Raw genomic sequence first — 22,290 nt, 5'->3', positions numbered from 1 at the left:
TGTAGCATCACAAAAAGATAGTGGGCAACATTTTGTAGATATATCCATTACTGGTACACATATATTAGCATTGTACTGAAGAATGTCAATGAATTACAATTTACACTTTAATTATACTGTAAGCAACTATCAACATTGTTGGTTCTCACATACAACAAACATTCCCGATCCTTCCATGTCACAGGGTCAATACCCTCTCCAACCTAAACACCTATTGATTTTATGGGGGCCTGAATTTACATTATGGTTACAACCTCCCAACAGGGCTTGTGATTCTATACACCATCTTTTCCCCCCAGTATCACCTCGTATTTTAAGCAGTTATTTTCACTGAGTGAGATTATTAGGTATGTTTTCAAAGGTTCCCAAATGTCTTTAGGACGCAATGTCAGAGGGAGCAAGTCGGCATAAGCAAGCATCTAATCTTGGAAAAGTACTAAGTCCTTGACCCATTCATGAATGCTAGAGCAGCTCCAAGCTAAATGGGAAAAGCCTGCGCCGTCCGCCCCACACCTGTCACATTGATCGTTATCTCTTAATTTATATCTATAGCTCTTGACTGGCGTATAGTAGACATGGTGCAAACATTTGAAATGGATAATGCGCAATGGGCTACTAGCCGACCCTTGTTCCGTTTGTGAGCAGCAATAGGCTGATTGAGTGTCCGTTATTTCGCACCCTAACTACCTGTCCCAGTGCATTCAGGCGGGGCAGTGACCTATAGACTGCTGTGTGTGTACTGCGCGGTATAAGGCAGAGACAACGTGGTCAGATGTCTTGGATTGCAATATCATGTGAAATGGGGGCAGAGTCGGGGGTTCTGATGGGTACACAAAAATGTCCAGGGGTGTGGGCGTGATGGCTTGATGGCGCCGAATATCTGTCCTAGAGTACGAAACTTTCCATCTTGATATAGGTCACCCCAGCATGTTATCTTGGCCCTCGCCATGACTTTCCTGAAAACAGTTTCTTGTAGCAGTGGTATGTCAGCAGGAGCAGTGGGGAGTATACCATTGGGGCGTGTAGCAATTCAGCTATATGTCGCCAAGCAGTCATCGTGCACGAGACCGTCGTAGTGATCTTCTCGCGTGGCTTGGGGGCACTACATATCATCCTGTCAGAGGACTTGGGTCAGCGAGCCATTGCTCCACTGCTATTTGTGGCATATATCTTTGTTTTTATTTTTTATTTCTTTATTGCATTTCAAGTAAAAGAACATCAGCTTGTAATCACAGTCCCTCTGAAAGACCTCCCCTCCCCCCCATCTGACTCAGCCGGCAACCGCCGCTCACACAGCTTCATATCGCCTGTTTGATAAATAGTATACACGGCCATTTAGCCAACAACCCATAAAAGGGCAGGCGGCGCTTCACCACATCTGGTTATCTCATCGCTAGTAAAAGGCTTTGTGACAGGTTCGTATACGCAACATAAAAGCATCCGCGGTATCTGTCCCAGTCTCCCCTCACAGCACATAATCCCGCACCCTGTAGTATTGTGGGTCCATTGGTATCCCCCTTGTTCGTCAAGTATGTGTGGTATGAACTCCAGAAATTTTTGGGCCTGGTGGCGAGGGCTGCAGTTCGCTATAGTTTTCAGATTGAGTACAGCAATAGAGCATATCATGTGCCCAACGTTTCGGTGTTGGCAGAGGGCCTCTCATCCAGCAGCAAGCCAGCACCCAGCGTGCCATCAGCAAACCCATGTCAACCAGTCGTCTGACTGCTCTGGGTAGCTTTTTAGTGTACCCTAATGTAGCCACTAGGGGATCGGGAGCGATCTCAACCTCTGTTAGTTCACTTATTTCTGCAAAGATCTTCCCCCAAAAATCCCAAACACCTGGGCATCGCCAGGCTAGGTGTAAAAAATCAGCCTCCGTGGCGCTGCACCTCTCAAGCGTGCTGAGTCTTCCAAGCCATATTTGCAGAGTCTTGCAGGGGTGTAGTACACTCGGTTTAAGAACTTGAAGTGGACTAGTCTATGTCTGCCATTGAGTGAAACCTTCTTAGTCACCGTGCAGCAGTAGCGCCATGTGTCATCGTCCATTGCCACGCCTAAGTCGGTCTGCCACGCCAGTCTTGCCTTAGTATATGGGTACCGTGTAGGTGTCTGTGTGAGCTTGTACAGACTGGAGAGCAGCCCTCTAGGTGATGCGGTTTTAATTACATGTGTAAGTTCAGGGACCTCAGGGGGTTCCACCATGTCTCCACCCAGCAAGTCACCCAAAGCGCTGCGCACCCTATGGAACTGAAACCGTGTCAGTAGCGGAGGCTCCTCGCCGGTGCCCCGCACCTGCTCCCACGTCTTAACCACTCCATCAGTGAACAAGTCTCCCGCTGTGAGTACGTTCAGTTTATGCAAGGCTTCAATCACTCCCTTTTCCATGAGTGGCAGTATCCACCTGGCCCAGTCAACTGGCATCACAGGCGAGTACAGCAACGCCCCACCCTGCATCTGCAATAGGCTGTGCCATGCATGATTGGTGGCTGTTAAAGAGTCCAGTATGCCCGTTCTACGATCCATTGACCGGAAAATAGTGTGCTCGAGAGTGCCTGGTTGTACAAAGATGGTCTCCATGCGAACATGAGGTATGTTTCTGTCATTTGTGGCATATATCTAGGCGAGTGGAACCAGTAGTGTGCATAACGAGCCTGGGCACAGACATAATATAGTTCAAGATTGGGAACATCGAACCTTCCTTGAGAGTAGGGTCTAGTAATGATGTCCCACTGCAACCTCGGTTGTTTACCTCCCCATGTCAATCTGATCAGTTCGGAACATAATGCTGTGAAAAAATGCCTGCCTGGGTAATATGGTATGTTCATGAATAAATACAGCATCTGGGGGAGAACCACCATTTTAATAAGAGAGGTTCGCCCCACCAGAGATAAGGGCAATGAAATCCAGCGTGTGACACGACTCGTGATATTTTCTAGAGCTCTACCGTAGTTAAAGTGCATTTGTTCCACACAGTCCCCCACAATACGGATCCCTAAGTATTTTACTTCAGAAATGCATGATTAGATCGGGAAATCAAGCAAACACTGCGTTGCAGCGGATGTGAGCAGGAATATTTGCGATTTCCCCCAATTAATGTGAATTCCTGAGAGTTGTCCAAAGACAATAAATTACTGCAAAATAGGATTTAGGTTCTGCTGTGAATCTCTAATGTACAGGGTGATGTCATCCGCATATAGTGAGATGGGTATCTGATGCATGTGACATCTTAGTGCTGTGTCCTGATAGTGCTGCCGTAGTTTGGCCGCGAGGGGTTTGATGGCTAGCATAAATGTAAATGGGATAGCGGACTGCCCTACCTTGTACCTCTTTTGATGGAAAGGCTGATGATATCTGCCCATTAACCAATATTTTAGCTGTCAAGGAGCTATACAGAAGGCCTATCCTTGATAAGAACCCCATTGGCATTCCCATACGGTGCAGTATTCCCACCAAATAGTCCCATTCCACTGAATCAAAGGCTTTAGTGGCATAATTTTTTATTTAAACGGTGCCTTTTTTATGTGTAGTTGCCTTAAGGTGAAAGACCGATTTTGTTTTTGAAGCCACTTCTTTGATCCCAATCCTCTGTGCGCACAGCATCACAGTTCCCATACTTTTTTTTAATGCACTTCTACCACTGCATTAGGGAAACTTTCTTTGGTTAAGCAAAGTTTTACTATGCTTAGCTCCACATGTATGTACTTTGATGATATATATAATGTCAAGGTGCATAGATGTGGAGCTTAAAGTAGTAAATCAATACTTACCAGTTTGCACTTACTTTCTCTATATTCTTGTCCTCAATACGTTTGATACAATATTTTTGGACAAACAGTATTTTGTTCCTCCATATTCTGTCAGAGAACCAGGTCCACTACTGCAATTAGCAGGTGACACTATCCAAAAGTTCGTAAAACCAGAGTGTGATACCATGAGCTACTCAATTTAAAAGAAAAGGCAAAATGAGAATAAAAACAGCTTTTTAAAAAAAAATAGGAAGGGGACATTGATGTGAGAATCAATCAGTATGAGAGAAGCCGCTTCTGATCCAGATTGATGGGTGAAAGTGAGCACCCCTGCATGCAAAGTGGCATGACCTATATGACTTACTTCCACATATATAGAAGGATTTGCTTAAACGGCTATAAAAGCAGCTTGTGGTCCCACCTTTAAGGCCTACATGACAGTAATCCCATGTGTTTACACGTGATTCTGAGTTATGAGTTGTGCAGGAGCACTACTCATCTGTGTTCTTTTCCCTCTGCACTTTTTTCCAGGAAAAAAACTGTTGGAAGAAAAGGCTGGGGAATAAGAGGAAAATATGCGGAAATCAGTGCAGAAACATGATTCCACTGGTTAATTCTCGACACAGGTCCTAAAAAATGAAGTGGGGGAATCACCAAGTTAGGCAGAATGGGTTCGACATCATAGCATCTGACATCACAGGAAGGGACATGGCCTATCATGAGTACAGTTGAATATATTTGGAGATTTACCAAGTAATATTCTGATCAGCACTTAAGCCTGTGGCATACTTAACTTGGCACCAAGAACAAAGCAGTTAACACATTGCAATAAAGATGCTAGAAACTGAAATTGTGAACTATAAAATGTATTAATCTACCCAAGATAGCACCACTATATACACCAACAATTACAAACACTCTGATCATTATAAGAAAAAAATGCAAGTTGCACACTGTCTTTGATGTTCTGAGCATGGCAGAGGGTAGGGATGGCCAGAAAAGGCTGATGAGATGGGACAACAACAAGATTTACGCCAGCATTGCAGGCTAGGGCAGTCCTTTAAAAACAGTTCCAAAACACTACTAACTCCCTTCCAGTGTTGCCAGATTTTCAGAACACACTGTAGCCCAAAGCAAACAAAAAGGAGTCCAATATTGCTACTCTAAAGGAGGGGAATGGACACCGCCATGCAGGCATTAAAGGACGATTGTTGCTGGATCATCTTACAGGGGTGGTTGTACGAAGAATGTTTGCCCGTCAAGTGTTTCGTTTGTCTCTATCGAGTCCTCACAGCAGCCCTGTCAAGTTTCTCAGGTCCATGCATGGTGCTGCTCCAGTCCAAGGTTTTTTGGATCCTTGGACTTGTAGTCTTGCTTATTACATTATAAAACAGGACTACAGGTCCCCGAATTCAAAGACAAAACCTGGACTAGACATACACCTGAGAAACTTGGCAGCTATGTTGCAGGGAGGGCCAGACAATGGAGCAGTACCAATTAGAATACCAAAGATGCCATAGTGCAAGCCAGGGAAATTATCCCTTGGACTGTTGAGGTAGTACAATACAGCAAATTTCAAGTATCAATGGGCCATTCAGACCTTCGGGTTCTGGTGCCACCAATTGTAGCTACGTCTCTGGAAGTGCCCACCACTTAGTCACGATCAGGTGGGCAACAGACTGTCACTCCTTCTCGGAAATTCTACTTAACCGTGAGTGTTGAAACCTGCAAAATGTGTGTAACAGTAGCATTTGGTGCAATTGGAGGCAACAGTTATGGCACTTGTGTTGGTGTTTGGAGAAATGCCTGCCTATAAAGATTTTCAAGTAGCTTGGAGTCAGATTTCCAGTTTCTTTAACCTCAGTAAGGCATTTTACTTCTATGTGTATTTCACATAAACTGGATAAACATGAATGGAATTTAACAAACTGATGGATGACTAGCCCAGTGTGTTAAACCACAAACACTTTCATGCATAACAGAACACGGGTTCCAGTGCCAACAAAGTAGAAAGGTCATAGCAACATGCTATCGCTCTGTGTGAACAGTTTATCATTAAAATGAGAATTGAGCATAGAAGCTTCTGCAAATGCAGGTGAATAACGAAGGCAGAATTTGTAGAAATGTGTGTGACAAAGCTGCTCTTTTAAGTGCTTCAGTCACACTTCATACAGGGCGGCTTTGCGCTGACTCAGAATGATACCAGCAAACATTTTACCTCAATACCCTGTAAGCAGCACAAAGTAATTAAAAAAAATATTGCCTTATTTGGCAACCCGCACAAATCAACGTTTCCTTGCAGGGCACAATTACAAAAAAATAAATTTATTAAAAAGCTAGGAGACTAACCAATTTAGGCAGTATGCAAGTGAAATCACAGTGCATGACACCCGGCGTGTGTCATCAAATGTGGCATCACAGAAAGTGGCATCACAATCCATGACTTCACAGGAAGTGATATCAGAGTTAAAGACCTCACATATGTTTAGCAGGTCTATCATGAGTCCGTTTGAGCACACTACAATATTTAAAAATTAGATTTTGCATTGGAGTTGTGGCAAAATATTGATGTAACCCCAAAGCAAAACCTGGGCCTGAACCTTTTTTTTAAGACACTGCCAGAAAGAAATTGGCAACAAGAAGAAATGTGGCATTAAATCTGTTCCGCTTAATTGGTTGCAATGTCTGTAGTTTAAAATATCTTCTGTGGTTCAGGCAACTGCTGCAGAGATCTTAGTGTGTCAGCAAATCTCCGGGAAAAATAATAATGCAAGATAACTTTGGAGGATGACGTATTTGCTGGATAGATCTGTGTTTTGCCTAGAGCTAGTTTTGAATCAAAGTAGCATAGATGGTTAATATGTCTCCTGCAAAGCACATTATGCAACAAGCAGATGACAGATGTTTATTTTATTTAAATGGGTAAGTGGATTACTGCTTTTATGACAGAGATACTTTTTTTAGTTGTAAAGTGTAATCCTTCTACTATAGCACAGTGAGGTACGAAGGAAATGTGGCTTCAACACCTTGTAACCCTCACTGCCTTATGTAACACATCTTTTATATTGATGTACAGGCATATCATTTATTGTTAATGTATAATCTGTACGTGTGATGGAAAGCGCTATGACACCCTGTACTGGGATGAGCGGTGCTAAAGCACTATAAAAGAAATAAAAAAAATAGTGTTATTTAAGTTATTTGTTTAAATACTGGGCCGGCCAACACATCTGGCATTCTTACAGTGTTTGCATATCTCTTATAAACAGGGACTGAACAAAGTCAAGAGCATGCCTCTCTTAAGTACCTGTGAAGTGATAAAAGACGAGCCTCCATTGCATCTAGGTGTGAGGTTCCCAATAGCTCCTAGCAGAATACTCCCAAAAAGAGGCCCAATGGTACCTTAAATTCAGCTTTTGCTATGGGCGAAGACTGGAATCTGATAAGCCCCAACGCGCCTGCACGTTACTGCTCGGAATGAAAGCAAACAACGTGCAGGTGCGGCGGAAAGTGACCAGCTGTCAGAAAATTACACCGGGACGAGTTCAGCATATTTCTGTAAATTCTGGGAGAAGTAGGAAAGGAATGTGGCACTCCACTGGAAGGGGACAGCTTTGCAGCAGGTTAGACAACGTCTACCCTTTGACAATAGTGAGTAGATGGCATCTACCCACGTCTAACCTCGACCCGAGCCCTGCACCCCAGGTTTAAAACACGGAATACACAATAAAACCGCATCAAGAAAGAACCATACCTCGAGGTGTTGATACTTTCTGGTACATTATTAGCACTGCGGCGTTCCCGACACTGTCATGATGAGGGCCTGTGTGGCAAACTACCCACAGGTTGAGAATAGGGGGGAAACCCCAATGTAGTTAGCAAGAGTTGATGCTTTTACGCTATAGTATAGTATTGTTAGGATTAGGAATAGTTCCATGTTGAGGTTTGCTTGCGTGATTCCAACAAACCACGAAAGTTAACATAAACACAAACCACGAAAGTTAAAATAAACGCACATTTACTGCAAATGTACCCACATACAAGTCACTCTTATATGTATCTTACTTAATGTATATAAATTAGAGAGCAAATCGGAGCCAGAGATGCATAGGCACATGTTCTGGCAGTGTTCATTCGGATTTTTTTTCTTCTAAGCTACCATAAGGGCGCTTATAGTAGTTATACATGTGCAGGGTTGGAAAGAGCAGTACAGACTTATTAGATCACAAATTAAGTTGTGTTTTTCTGTTTGCTGCTGCTTCAGCATTAATGATTGTTGCTTCAGTTAGCAAATTCTTAAGAAGGTTGTCATTCATTGAAAGTATTAATCAATTTACTGTGACAAAGGTTGCCCTAAATCCAAATTCTTGGCCATGATCCAGTTTGCCAGTAAAAAGTTCAGCGTAAAATCTCCATAGTGAAAACGTCCATATTTCCTCAACAGCGGATTCCTTCCTCAGCAGCAAAAATGCGGGGATGTTTCTGAGTTTGCGAGAAACATTTCCAGTTTTTAGATCTCTCAGAAAAACTGCTGAGATTTGTTTTCATAAAGAAGCTAAAATCTAAAAATTCTTATCTACAGTGTTTTTTTTCGATTTTATCACTTGATGCGTGTTAGTAACATCTTTTAAACTTGTTTCTAATCTGGCATGACAGTGCAGCGGTATGTATAAACAACTGTTTCCTATTCTTTAAAATGTTTGTAGCCCAGGCTTAGGCTGGACCTAGGAAGTATTTAATTCTCACCTCCTGCTATTGGCTGTTTGGTGTATCATTCCGCCTCTTTTAGTGTACAGTGACTCATCACCCATTTCATTCTTTATCTTATAAATCTGTGGTACACAGAACGCAATAGTTTTGGGGTTTCTTAACAGCAGCATGCTTTACATATTTAGCTTTGACTCAAACGGCAAGACAAACATGTTTGCTTTTGCCAATGCTTGTTTTGTGAGATTTATTCCTCTTTGATTGCATAAACATATAGACTGATTGCTCCTGTCTCTGCTTCATCAGATAAGCCTTCCAAGCAACCAGAATTATTCTTGGAGCTGTATTAGAACAATGTGCACTTGTACAAACATTGGTGTGAACACCTTCATTTGCACAAATGCAGTTACATTTCACTAAGTGGTGAGAATATGTAAAAATACATTTCAGACTTTCTCAGTTAGACACAACTTCATAAAACGTGCACTAAGCAGTGAAAAATATGATACGCATATCTGTGCTAATCAAACATAGGGGAGGTGTAACAATAACAGAAAATAGGCTGTGCCTGTGCAAACGGAGGCGCTCATACCAATGTATGCACAGGTGCACGTTGCTCATGATATGGGCCCTAGTATCAGAAATAAGGGCCTAGATTTATTTCTGTTGGTCCATCCGAGTTACGTCACGGTTGTGGCGCAACCCTGACGCAAAATCATTTTTGGCATTTACTAAGACAGGTAGATCCACTATGCATGGCTTTGGGTGGTTTAGCAAATACAAAGTGAAGCAACACAGCGCATAGTGAGACCATGCGTTACTTTGCGTCGGGTAGGCGTTCCCATGCATCCACCCATGTATTTTGAAGCAAACCTAGATTTACGAAGACTTTTAAACCTAGGTTAGCGCCAAAATGTTGCACCTTCCTGGCAGCACTACTTACTGAGGGACTTTGGATCCACCTACATGTTGATCTTCCTTCCTATTGAATTTGATTGGGAAGATGATGTGTGCATTAATTGAAAAAGAGTGCTTGTCTAAAATCCGTATTTGTAAATCACAAAACTACTCACCCTTACGGGTCTCAAGGCGCTGGGGGCCGTTGTGGAAATTAAGTGAGCTATTTCCCAGAGTCACATGGTGCTGATCTGAGCTGCCACCGGAGCTGGGGATCGAACCATGAGCTGGCCTAGCCACTACACCACACCTCTCCACAATACTAAGTATTACACAGCTTATACTCAATTTGGTGGGTCTAGTATGGTAGAAAGCCAATTATCAAGACTGTAAGCCTGATTGATCCATTGGGAAACATTAATCCACATGCTAAAGGTCTGATATGCTTATTATGAAAAGTTATGATAAAGGCAATATCCCTGAATTAAACGGAGTTAAATCCTATAGGCCATTATGAAAATACTTGCCAAACAACATATGAAGTGCTTTACATTGTGAACTCTCTTACAAATGCCATAGGAAAGGGTTTTATATTTTAAACTTCTTTGCCAAACACCACAAGCAGCGACTTTATTTTATGAACCCTCCATTGCTTAATTTGTACAGGACCCTTCACAGGAGGCCACTGCAGCCTGCAAACCCCATTGTCCCGCCAGTGCAGCCAATGACAGTAACAAGATAACTACTAACCATCGCACTCCTACAAGTGTGACAGTTCAGACTATTCTAGGCTTTCCAAAGCTACAAGAGTGGCACTGGTGACAAGTATTATGTGTTTTCAATGTACATTGAAGTATTAAACACTGCATCTCACAAATTAGATTGACAGAGTCACCATGTGGTGAACTGGCATTAGTGTCAGTCCTGAACACCGGAAATCACTGGCCCAAATTAAGTACTGGAAACTTCTCTCAAATGGAATAGGAAGGGGATTTGTACTGTGAACTCTGACAAATGCAATAGGAAGAGGTTTTACACTGTGTACTCAGTGACAAACACAGAAGTAGAAACATTCCATTTTAACTATTTGACAAATAGAACAGGAATCAGTTTCACTCTGTCTGCTCACTGACAAATACAATATGAAGTGGTTTTGTACATATATCCTTTTTTAGGCCCAGCCACAATAAATTCTTCATGTCTTCAGAAGGAAGAGCTAATAACCATGTCAATGTATACTTTGGGATTGCCAAAATTATTTTATGCACATTCTAGGCAAAGATTACGTCATCCTTATGTTCATATTAAAGTCAATAGGCTTTCTTTATTTACAGTTAAATTGTGACAAAGGCAATGTACATCTCCCTTTTACATTGTAAATGACTTGAAAGAGTGTTTAAACAAAACTTTTTTGATTGTGAAAAGCCTCATGTCTTCCAAAAGGCCCATATTGAACCATTGCTCACTTTTATGAATAGAGTCTTTTGTGAAAACATTGTTACATGGTACCTCTCAGATAGTGGGGGAAGGCAGCATTAGCAGAGTTATTAGCCCACTGTGAGCCTGCTTTAGCGTGGGTGAATTGAATTTGGTTAATATGCAAGGCACTTTTAGGAGTGGTTTTGATTTGATTTGCAATTCCACCTGAAAACATGCAAATATTTTCAGGTTGATTATTGCATATAGATGTGAGTGCATATAAAGAAATAAAAAAATATATAAAAGCACTGATTGCACATTGATGTATTGAGTGATCATGTTGTGTGATGCTGTCTTCTTGGCCACACCACCTTCTAGAGTCAGCCTTGTACTCTTACACCTCATTACTCTTACTCTTAGAGATATTTACTAAAAGGAGCATCTTGTTCCAAGTTTAAAGGTTTGGGGTACAGAGGCCCCAGGTTACCAGATTATTGTTGAGTATAGTACTTAGTTGGAGGAGCCTTAAAGTTATTTTCTTTTTAAAAGGAAAACATTGGTAAATCATTGATTTGTAGTGCGCTACTTTTGTGAATTGCTCAGTTCTGAGATTCTAGTCCATAACATCTCCTCCAAGTCAGCCTTAGACTACTCTGACTCAGTACCCAGAGAATCAGGCTTTACATTTTGAACTCTTTCGAAAATGCACTATGAAGGAGATTTGCATTGTAAACTCTATGACAAATGCAGGAGTAGAGGTTTTTAAATGAGAACTCTGTGACAAATTCAGTAGGAAGAATTTCATGTTGTTAACTCCCAGACTAACAAACATCTGGGACATCTTCTTAAACAGAAGTGAACCATCTTAAACGCATCTCTAATGGAAGTGGTGCTACAGAGGTCTCAATTTTAATAAGTACATATGGAATTGTATTGTTAATATTTTTGTGTAAATTAAAGTACTTTTTCGTTTTACTAGAATAATAAAACCACTGGACGTTATTCAGAATTATTGTGCACTTTGTGAAGTTTTTTAATGTTTATTTAATCCCTTTAGTTACTTTCACTTATCCGTTTTGCCTTTCTCTTTTTGTTTATCTACGCTGTTAATATTCAATTTCTGAAATAAGAAAGTGATATTACCAATAACATTACCCTGGGAATATCTTAAGTCACATTTTCGAAGACCTATAACCTTTCGAAGTTGAATGTAGATGAAACTGAGGAGTTACTTTTAGGTAAACTTCCTTAGATCGGACCCTCTGTTTGGTAGGCACTGGTTCTTGTTCCACTCCCAGCTCCTGCTACTATGATCAAAAATGTTAATGTTATCATCAATACTGATTTCACCTTCTGCCCGTGGGTCTCTGTTACAAAACACTATCTCATCCTGCTTGGAGATTAGGAATGCTTTCTTGCTTAATTTACCTAAATATCTAATTTTTCACCTTCAGATTGCGCAAAATGCAGCAGCCATGTCTGATACTTAATTTTCCTTCAGTACTATTTTGGTAAATCCCCGTGGGACTGCCAGTTGGTTACCAGTCAATAAACAGATCTTTTTAAAGCACTTTGCATGGTGCACTCCGCACTTGCTGGCACCTGTGCTGAGGAGCTCTTTCATGCTTTGTTCCTCTTGTCATGCACTCTTGGGGGCATATTTACAATGCCTTTGCGGCACTTTTACACCACCAGAGCGTCACTTTTGTGACGCTCCAGAGGCAAAGTGTGCTGGCCCATATTTACAAGTCCACGCAATGTCACCCTCTGTGACTTTTCATGGCTTTGTAAATATGGAGTAAGTCTATGCCTTACTCTATGTACAAGGGGTGTTCCATGGAAGTTGCTGTGGGTGTTCCCATGCAACTCCCATGGTTTTTCACAATGCCCCAGATTTACAACATAGCGTAAAACTGTGGCAGAGCCAAAACTAACACCTTCCCAAAACAGGTGTAACGGGGAAAAATGTTTAGATTTCTGCTAGTTCTTTCCTCTTTCCAATTGTGCTGCATTCTGCAGCACACATAGAATGGGGACAATGCCTCCTTTGATTGTTTTTGTGCAGGAAGGTGCCCCTTCCTGCACAAAAACAATTGTGCCAACAACACATACAGCCTTGCACCACTCCTCTGCACGCTACTCCACTATACACTACTCTACTGTATGCCATTCAACCCTACTCCACTCCACTCTACGCCACTCCATTGTACGCTACTTCAGTCTAGGCTAATCCCATCTATGCTATTTGACTGTACGTGACTCCAATCTACGCCACTCCACTCTACACTATTGCGCTCTACGCAACTCCACCCTATCCAACTCCACTGTACGCTATTCCACTGTATGTCGCTACACTCTAACTCACTCCACTGGACACCACTCCACTTAAAATAACTCCACTGAACGTTATTACATTCTATCCCACTCTACTCTATGCCACTCAACTCTTTGCAACTCCTCTGTACAGTATTCCACCATAAGCGCCTTTACTCTAGAACACTTCACTGTATGCTATTCCACTCTTTACCACTCCACGCTACGCCACTCCACTGTGCCCCACTTTATTCTATGCCATTATGTGCTATTCCACTATACGCAAATACACCCTGGGCCAATCAACTGTACACTATTGAACTCTACACCACTCCACTCTACCCCGCTCCACTTTACTCAACTCCACTGTACGCCATTCCACTGTCTGCTATTTGACTGGCTGCTAATCCACTGTGCACCACTCCACTCTACGCCTTTCCACTGTATGGTATTCCAGTCTACACCACCACACTCTTTGCCACTCCAGTGAATGCCACACTCCACTGTATCTCACTCAACTCTATTTCACTGTATGCTACTTGATTGTACACCACTCCCCTTTATGCTACTCCACAGTATACCACGTCACTGTGTGCAACTCCACACTCCACTCCACTCAATACCACTGTACACTACAACACGCTACTCCACTTTACGCTATGCCACTCCACTGGACTCCACTCCACTCTACCCGACTGCACAACAAGGAGGGGCATTAAAGTTCTTTTCCTTTTTAAAGAAAAACATTGGCTTGCCATTGATTCGCTGTGTGCTATTTTTGTGAATTTCTCAGTTCTGAGATTCTAGTCTGTGAGAAGTTGGCCTGATAGGTGATGTTTCCAATTCTGGAACCACCTATTATCAGACCAAACAATCCCTTATGGTGTCTGGTTGTAAGTCAACCTTATTAGACAAGCTATCCTAGGGGTAGCATGGACTAAGCAGCCTAAAGGCTTAACTTAAGAGGTCGTGTTAAGCGAGCTGTTTTACCACATACAATCCTGTAATATCAAATGAAAGGACACCACACAAGTATATATTATAAAAATATATGTGTTTATTACTAAAAACAATCCCCAGTATTCTTTATGAATAAAGGGGCACAAGCGTTAAATCAAAAGCACTGTTTAAACATACAAGTTGCACAATTATGGATGAGGGCGGGTGGCCACTCAAACCATATACTAAACAAGTGGTATAAGAGATACCAATCGAACAGTGGTTAGGCCTAGGGCCTAGGGAATCGCTGGGAGCAGTCAGGACAAGCAATGCTGAAGTCGGGAATGGCCCTCGGGATTCGGGAGATGTGCGGAAAGCGCACGCATGCACCAATGTTAACCAATGGTGCGTAAAAGTCATAATGTTAAAGTGTAAGGACACTTCCGCTGGACCTAGAGGAACAAAACTTAACACACAGACCCTAGAGATGTGCACCAGTGTGGGAACACCGGCGGAGCAAAGTTACCTTACCCACAGGAAGTGGGTGCACAGGGTCGAAGTGGCGTCGGGTTTTGACACGCAGGCTCTTGGTGCTTGAAGCTGAAAGGGCTGCAGGCAGGTTGAAGATGAAGTGTCCGGTGGAGTCCAAGGGTGGACTCAAGTCGAAGGGTACCTGAAAGCAGAGGGGACAGAGTCTGGGTCACTCAGCAGTGACCAGGGTGGAACCAGGACGGAACCAGGCAATGTCGGGCGCAATCAGGTGGTCGTCGAGGAGCTTCTCTCCGCTGTCACGTGGGCTCTGGGGCATCTGCGACGTCCAGGAGCAGGTCACGATCTGTCCCACGCAGGCTCTCACCGTCGGCGCTGTCGGCTTCAAGTTTGGAGCAAACAACACTTGGCAAGAGCAATCCACGCGGGATCGGAAGATTGCTTCTCACTCGGACCAGAGGGGTCAGAGTCGGGGCTCCTTTTCAGGGGAGCTGGTGTGGATCTGGAGCAACCAGATTCACGAGTCTTCTTTGTAGTTTCGTCGGCACAGGGACCACTAGCCGGCTGGCAAGTGACCGGGCCAACGCGTTGAGCCAAATGGAGCAGAAGGGCCCCACGCAGCACTCGTCGAGTGTGGAGGGCTGAACTTCGGCTCAGGAGTAGCGCAGGGTGGGGGCTTCTCAAACCCCGGTGCACAGCTTCGAGGGTCACTCGTGGGCTGCACGGTCAGCGTCTCGTGGTCAATTCAAGATGGCGTGCCCCACGCTTCCGGTCGCCTCCACGGGTCTCAGCTCTGCAGGGACTGTGGATCGGGCTGTTGGAAGGCAGGCAAGCTTGATCTCGTCGATCTCAGTCGCTCGAGTTCCGGCGGGAACTGCAACTAAGTAGACGTCGAGGGCTGGATGGTGCCTGCTGCTGCAGGGTGGTCACTCCTTGACCACAAGGGAGATTCTTTGGGCTTCCACGTGGAGATGGAGGTCCAAGGGTCCAGAGTTTCGTTTCTAATGTTTCTTCCAGGAAATCTGATGTGCATTGGCACTGCTCCCACTCTTATTCGAATCTGGGGGGCGTGATTACCTGCTAGGTCCCCCCCTATGGGTGGGACCCAGGAAGGGGGTGGATACACCCCTTTCCTTTGATCCAGGCCGCCCTGGCACGAGGGCTGGAGTGCCCCAGAACCGGTTTGGCCGGATTATGCAAGGGGCAGCCTTGTGTGCCCCAGGCAGTGTCTGGTTTCTTTCAGACCTCCCTGCTACAATCCACTATCTCCTGTCTGGAGGGTGGTGACACCCTCCTGTGACAGGAAACCCTTTGTCCAGGACCCATTTGGCCGAGTTTCGGTCAGCTGCAGGGGTCCAGACATTTGTCTGTGGCAGAGGCATCCATTTTGTGGATCTAAGGTCTTTGGAGAAATTAACCGCATTAAAGTAAAGGAACATGTCTTACCCCTCTAGAGGGGTGGAATGCTATCCCCGTCGCCAGAACTGGCGAGGGGATAGTATTCCAAATCGTATGACACCTTACACGACATGTTTTGATAAAGCCAAACCAAAGTTGCTATTTAACCGCGAGGATTATAAGGCACTTAAGAGTATATGGTATGGCATTATCCTGAAACAGCTTAGGGAGTTGTTCCCGACAGCTGCAGACAGGCTCAGCTCATGCTAGAGCTCCATCTCACATAAAACCACGCACTCTGCCTCCAGGATTGATGAGGCTTTCTATAGGAGTGGCTCACAGGTTTACATGTGTCCAGATATAGGTTTAGATATAGGTATACTATATCTAAGCAAGGGGTGATTACACCACCTTGCCCCAGCTGAGTGATCAGCCAGTTGTGTCAATTTAAGAACCAGCCAGGGGTGGCAAAAGATATGCTGCAGCCCCTGGTAGGCCTTGGTGGCCCCTATGCCCTGGGCACCTATAGTGCATTATACAGGGGCTGACAAGGAGTCCATTTCCAATTAGTATGTGCCTATAGCACATGTGTCAGTAATTTAGTGAGAGAACAGCAGGCTGGGGGTCTGATCAGCAGGCCCACAGCCTCAGTAGTCGAAAACCAGTGAAGCAAAAAGCAAAAATTTGGGGTGACCATAGGATAGCAGACCCTACTCTCCTACACCCCCCCCCCCCAAACGCAGGGACATTAAACTAACCTTGACCAGATAAGTCTTCATGTTCTAAGTGGAAGTACCGGGAGAGACCATCTGCATTACCATGGTCAGTCCCTGGGCGGTGCTCCACTGTAAAGTCCATCCCCTGTAGGGAAATGGACCACCTGAGCAGTTTGGGATTTTCACCCTTCATCTGATTAAGCCATAAGAGGGGCTTATGGTCTGTCTGCACCAGGAAGTGAGTTCCAAACAAGTAGGACCTCAACTTCTTTAATGCCCAAACCACAGCAAAGGCCTCCCTCTCAATGGCTGACCAACGTTTCTCTCTGGGAGTTAGCCTTCTGCTAATGAAAGCAATAGGCTGGTCTTGACCATCTTGATTAAGTTGTGAGAGCACAGCTCCCACCCCCAACTCAGAAGCATCTGTCTGTACAATGAACTGTTTGGAGTAGTCAGGACTCTTCAGGATAGGTGCAGAGCACATGGCCTTCTTCAGGTCATCAAATGCCTTCTGACAGCTAACTGTCCACTGAACCTTTTTTGGCATCTTCTTGGATGTCAAGTCATTTAATGGTGTCACTATAGACCCATAGTTCTTCACAAACTTCCTGTAATACCCAGTCAGGCCCAAGAAGGCTCTGACTTGTGTCTGGGTAACTGGAGGAGCCCAGTCCTGTATGGCCTGGATTTTGCTCTCCAGTGGCTGAACCTGGCCTCCACCTACTAGGTGGCCCAGGTATACAACCTTACTCTGCCCTATCTGGCACTTAGTGGCCTTGATAGTTAGGCCTGCCTTTTGCAGGGCCTCCAAAACTTTCTTCAGGTGGATCAGGTGATCCTCCCAGGTGGAGCTAAAGACAGCAATATCATCTAGATATGCTGCACAAAAGTCATCCAACCCAGTAAGGACTTGGTTCACCAACCTTTGGAAAGTGGCAGGTGCATTCTTCAAACCAAAGGGCATTACCACAAATTGATAATGTCCACTAGGGGTAGAGAATGCTGTTTTGGCTTTTGACTCCTCAGCTAATCTGATTTGCCAGTAGCCAGCTGTCAGATCAAATGTGCTCAGAAACTTGGCAGAAGCCAATCTGTCAATGAGCTCATCTGCTCTTGGAATGGGGTGAGCATCTGTCCTAGTGACAGCATTGAGACCCCTGTAGTCCACGCAAAACCTCATTTCTCTCTTTCCATCTTGGGTATGAGGTTTTGGCACCAGGACTACTGGGCTGGCCCATGGGCTCTCTGATGGCTCAATCACTCCAAGCTCCAACATCTTTTGCACCTCAGCCTTGATGCAATCCCTGACATGGTCAGGTTGCCTGTAGATCTTATTCTTCACAGGTAGACTGTCACCAGTGTCCACTACATGGGTACACCAGTCAGTCTGGCTGGGTGTGAGTGAAAACAAATGCCTGTGGGCCTGCAAAACTTGTCTGCAGTCCATCTGTTGCTGGTCAGTGAGGCTGCCTGCCAAGGCTACTCCATCAACTGAACCATCATCAGGGTTCTGAGAAAGCAGGTCTGGGAGAGGGTCACTCTCTTCCTCCTGATCCCCATCTGTGGCCATGAGCAAGCTCATGTCCTCCCTGTCCACAAATGCTTTCAAACGATTCACATGGATTACCCTGTGAGGGCTCCTGGGTGTTCCAAAGTCCACCAAGTAGGTGACTTCTCCCTTCTTTTCAATGACAGGATAGGGTCCACTCCATTTGTCCTGGAATGCTGCTGGAGCCACTGGCTCCAGTACCCACACCTTCTGTCCTGGTTGGAACTCTACCAGTACAGCCTTTTGGTCATGCCAAGCTTTCTGCAATTCTTGGCTGGCCTCCAGGGTTTTGGATGCTCTTTCCATGTATTCAGCCATCCTGGAGCGGAGACCAAGTACATAGTCCACTATGTCTAGTTTGGGCTTTTTGAGAGGTAACTCCCATCCTTCCTTCACCAAACACAATGGACCCCTCACAGGGTGGCCAAACAAAAGTTCAAAAGGGCTGTAGCCAACCCCCTTCTGTGGGACCTCTCTGTAAGCAAAGAGCAGGCAGGGTAAAAGAATGTCCCATTTCCGCCTGAGCTTCTCTGGTAATCCTTTTATCATGCCTTTTAGGGTCTTGTTAAATCTCTCCACAAGCCCATTGCATTGTGGATGATATGGGGTGGTAAACTTATAGTTTACTCCACATTCCTTCCACATTGCTTTCAGATAGCTAGACATAAAATTCGTGCCTCTATCTGATAGTACCTCCTTTGGAAAGCCCACTCTTGAGAAAACTGCAATGAGGGCTTTTGCCACCACAGGTGCTGTGGTGGTCCTTAGGGGAATAGCCTCTGGATACCTGGTGGCATGATCCACTACCACCAGTATGAATCTGTTCCCAGATGCTGTTTGGGGGTCCATTGGACCCACAATATCAATTCCAACTCTTTCAAAGGGAACCCCCACCACAGGTAGTGGTATTAGGGGGGCCTTTGTTGTGCCACCTGACTTACCACTGGCTTGGCAAGTGACACAGGAGCGACAAAACTCCTTGACATCCTCTGACATGTGAGGCCAGTGAAAGTGTGAAACAAGCCTGTCCCACGTCTTGTTCTGGCCTAAGTGTCCTGCAAGGGGAATATCATGGGCCAAGGTAAGAAGGAATCCCCTAAACTGCAGAGGTATGACCAACCTCCTGGTCATGCCAGGCTTGGGGTCTCTAGCCTCTGAGTAAAGGAGTCCATCATCCCAATACACAGTATGGGTACCTTGGGCATCCCCAGCAGCCTCAGCAGCAGCCTGCTGTCTGAGGGGTTCAAGGGAAGGGCAATCTAATTGAGCCTGCCTGAGGTCTGCCCTGGAGGGTCCCCCTGTCCCCAGAAACTCAACCTGGTCAGGTTCAAGTTCCTCAGAGACAGTCTCCTCTTGGACTGCAGAATCAGTTTCCTCTGAAACTTGATCCTCAACCTGGGGCAAGGTGGAAGGCTCAGCCTTTCCTCTCTTGCTCCTTCTCTTGGGTTGTGGTTGGTCTATTGTTCCAAGATCCACCACTGGTTCAGCAAGGCACTTCTTAGCCTGAGCCCTTGTCATGGCAAGGACATGCTCTGAAATCCCTAGCATTTCTGCATGAGTCCTGTACTCCACTTCTGACCATGCTGAGCTTTCAAGGTCATTGCCTAACAGACAGTCTACTGGTAGGTCTGCACTCACCACAACTTTCTTTAGGCCATCAACCCCTCCCCAGGAGAAGTTCACAACTGCCACACTATGGGAAGTAGTGGAGTTGCTTGCATTGGTCACTAGGTAGCTCTCACCTAGTACAATCTGTCCAGGGTCCACAAAGTCAGGTGTCACCATTGTGACACTGGCACATGTGTCCCTGTAGGCTTGAGCCAGTTTCTCATTAATTAAGGGAGTCTGCCTGTATTTGCCCAGGTTACTGGGGCTTACTGCAGTGGGCAATTCAATGTCCACATCATACAGGAGAACTGCCTGTGTAGGGATTCTGACTAGGCCAGATCCTACTTCAATACCCAGGGTCAACCCAGCTACACCCTTGGACTGTGTTCCACCACTGCTTACTGTACTTGGGGTTGCAGTTGCTTTAGGAGCTGGAGTGGTGGGGACTGGATTTGCCTTGGTGCACTCACTGCCCCAGTGTGAAACTGATTTGCAGGTATTACACCAAGGTGTCTTTGGACCTTTGTTCTTCTTCTTCTTGTTTCCATTTTGGGAACCACCCTCCTTACTATTAGTTTGGGGGCCTGAAGACTTCTGGTCTTTTTCTTTATCCTTCTGATTACCACCCTTCTGGTCTGTTTTCTTCTGGTCACCACCTTGGTCCTGGGGTTTCTGCTTAATCCTTGTTCTGACCCATTTGTCTGCCTTCTTTCCCAATTCTTGGGGAGAGGTCAGATCAGAGTCAATAAGGTATTGATGCAACAGCTGGTTTGTACAGTTATTAAGGATCTGTTCTCTCATCATAAGATTGTACAATCCTGTATAGTCTGAAACTTTACTTCCCTGCAACCAACCCTCCAAAGCCTTAGTGGCACACTCAACGAAATCAGTCCAGTCTTGAGTCTGTGCTTTTTGGGTGTCTCTGAACAACAACCTGTATTGCTCAGTGGTTAGGCCAAACCCTTCAATAAGAGCACTCTTCAAGACAGTGTAGTTTTTGGCATCCTCAGGTCTAACTGTGAGGAGCCTGTCCCTCCCTTTCTCAGAAAAGGAGTACCATAAAATTGCAGCCCACTGATCCTCAGGAACCTGCTGTACCATGCAGGCTCTCTCAAGAGCAGTCATCCATTTGTGGATGTCATCCCCTTCTTTAAAGGGGGGCACAATTTTTGTCAGGTTTCTATTGTCATAGCCCCTGTCTTTTTCTTTTGGAAATTTGCTGCCACCAGTGGCATCTAAGCCACTTAATTTCTGCTCTCTTGCCAAGGCAAGTCTAGCTTGAGCCAAGGCTACCTCCTCCCTCTCTATCTGGAGTTTGACAGCCCTCATTCTGGCCCTATGCTCTAGCTTTTGAGAAGCAGTCATGCCTCTCTGTGATTCTCTGGAGGCACTAGAAATATGAGAGTCCCCTGAGGGAGATCTCACTCTTCTGTTGCCTGGGAGAATAACATGGTGGGATCTGGGGAGGTGCTGGCCCTCTCCATTCCCCAGTAGGTCTAAGTTGGCCTGGCTAAGCCTGGCAACTGGGACCTGGCTACCCCTCTGATCCTGATCTTCTGGGTCCTCAACTTCTGAGTCCTCCTCCTCCTCTTCTTCTTCCTCATCTTCCTCCTGAGGGGGGTCAGTTACAGGGGGGTTCCCTCCATTTCCTGTTTCTAGGGAAGCTTCCTTTGCCCTTTCTAAGTCATCCTGCTCTAGGATGGCTACCAGGATTTGGCAGGTGGGGCTTCTGCCCCTTTTTAACCCTCTTGATTTGCACAAGGCAACCAAGTCCTTTCGGGTTAGTTTGTCATAGCTGAAAGTTGCCTGGGTAAGGTCAACTGTCACAGGAGTAGACCCTGAGGCTTTTCCTGTGTCAGACATGACTGCTAGTGAGGTGTAAGTGGTGCACTTACCTACACTAAGTGTTTTCCTACTGTACCTTGCTAGTGAGTTGTAGTCAGGGTGTACTAATCCCTTTAATCTACAACTACTAAGTTCAGTAGAACTTAATATGCTAAGCTTTTGATTTATATGTACCTAGAGGTACTTGATGTGATCTTTCAATTTGATACTAAGATTGCAATGGTAAAACAACAGCAAGCTCAAATCCGCACCGCTGCTCACCAATGTGAGAAGTTGGCCTGATAGGTGATGTTTCCAATTCTGGAGCCACCTATTATCAGACCAAACAATCCCTTATGGTGTCTGGTTGTAAGTCAACCTTATTAGACAAGCTATCCTAGGGGTAGCATGGACTAAGCAGCCTAAAGGCTTAACTTAAGAGGTCGTGTTAAGCGAGCTGTTTTACCACATACAATCCTGTAATATCAAATGAAAGGACACCACACAAGTATATATTATAAAAATATATGTGTTTATTACTAAAAACAATCCCCAGTATTCTTTATGAATAAAGGGGCACAAGCGTTAAATCAAAAGCACTGTTTAAACATACAAGTTGCACAATTATGGATGAGGGCGGGTGGCCACTCAAACCATATACTAAACAAGTGGTATAAGAGATACC

The sequence above is a fragment of the Lissotriton helveticus genome, chromosome 8, assembly GCF_964261635.1.
Source record: "Lissotriton helveticus chromosome 8, aLisHel1.1, whole genome shotgun sequence".
Classification (NCBI taxonomy): Eukaryota; Metazoa; Chordata; class Amphibia; order Caudata; family Salamandridae; genus Lissotriton; species Lissotriton helveticus.
The sequence above is the reverse complement of the archived record's forward strand: the minus strand, read 5'-3'. Positions refer to the sequence as shown.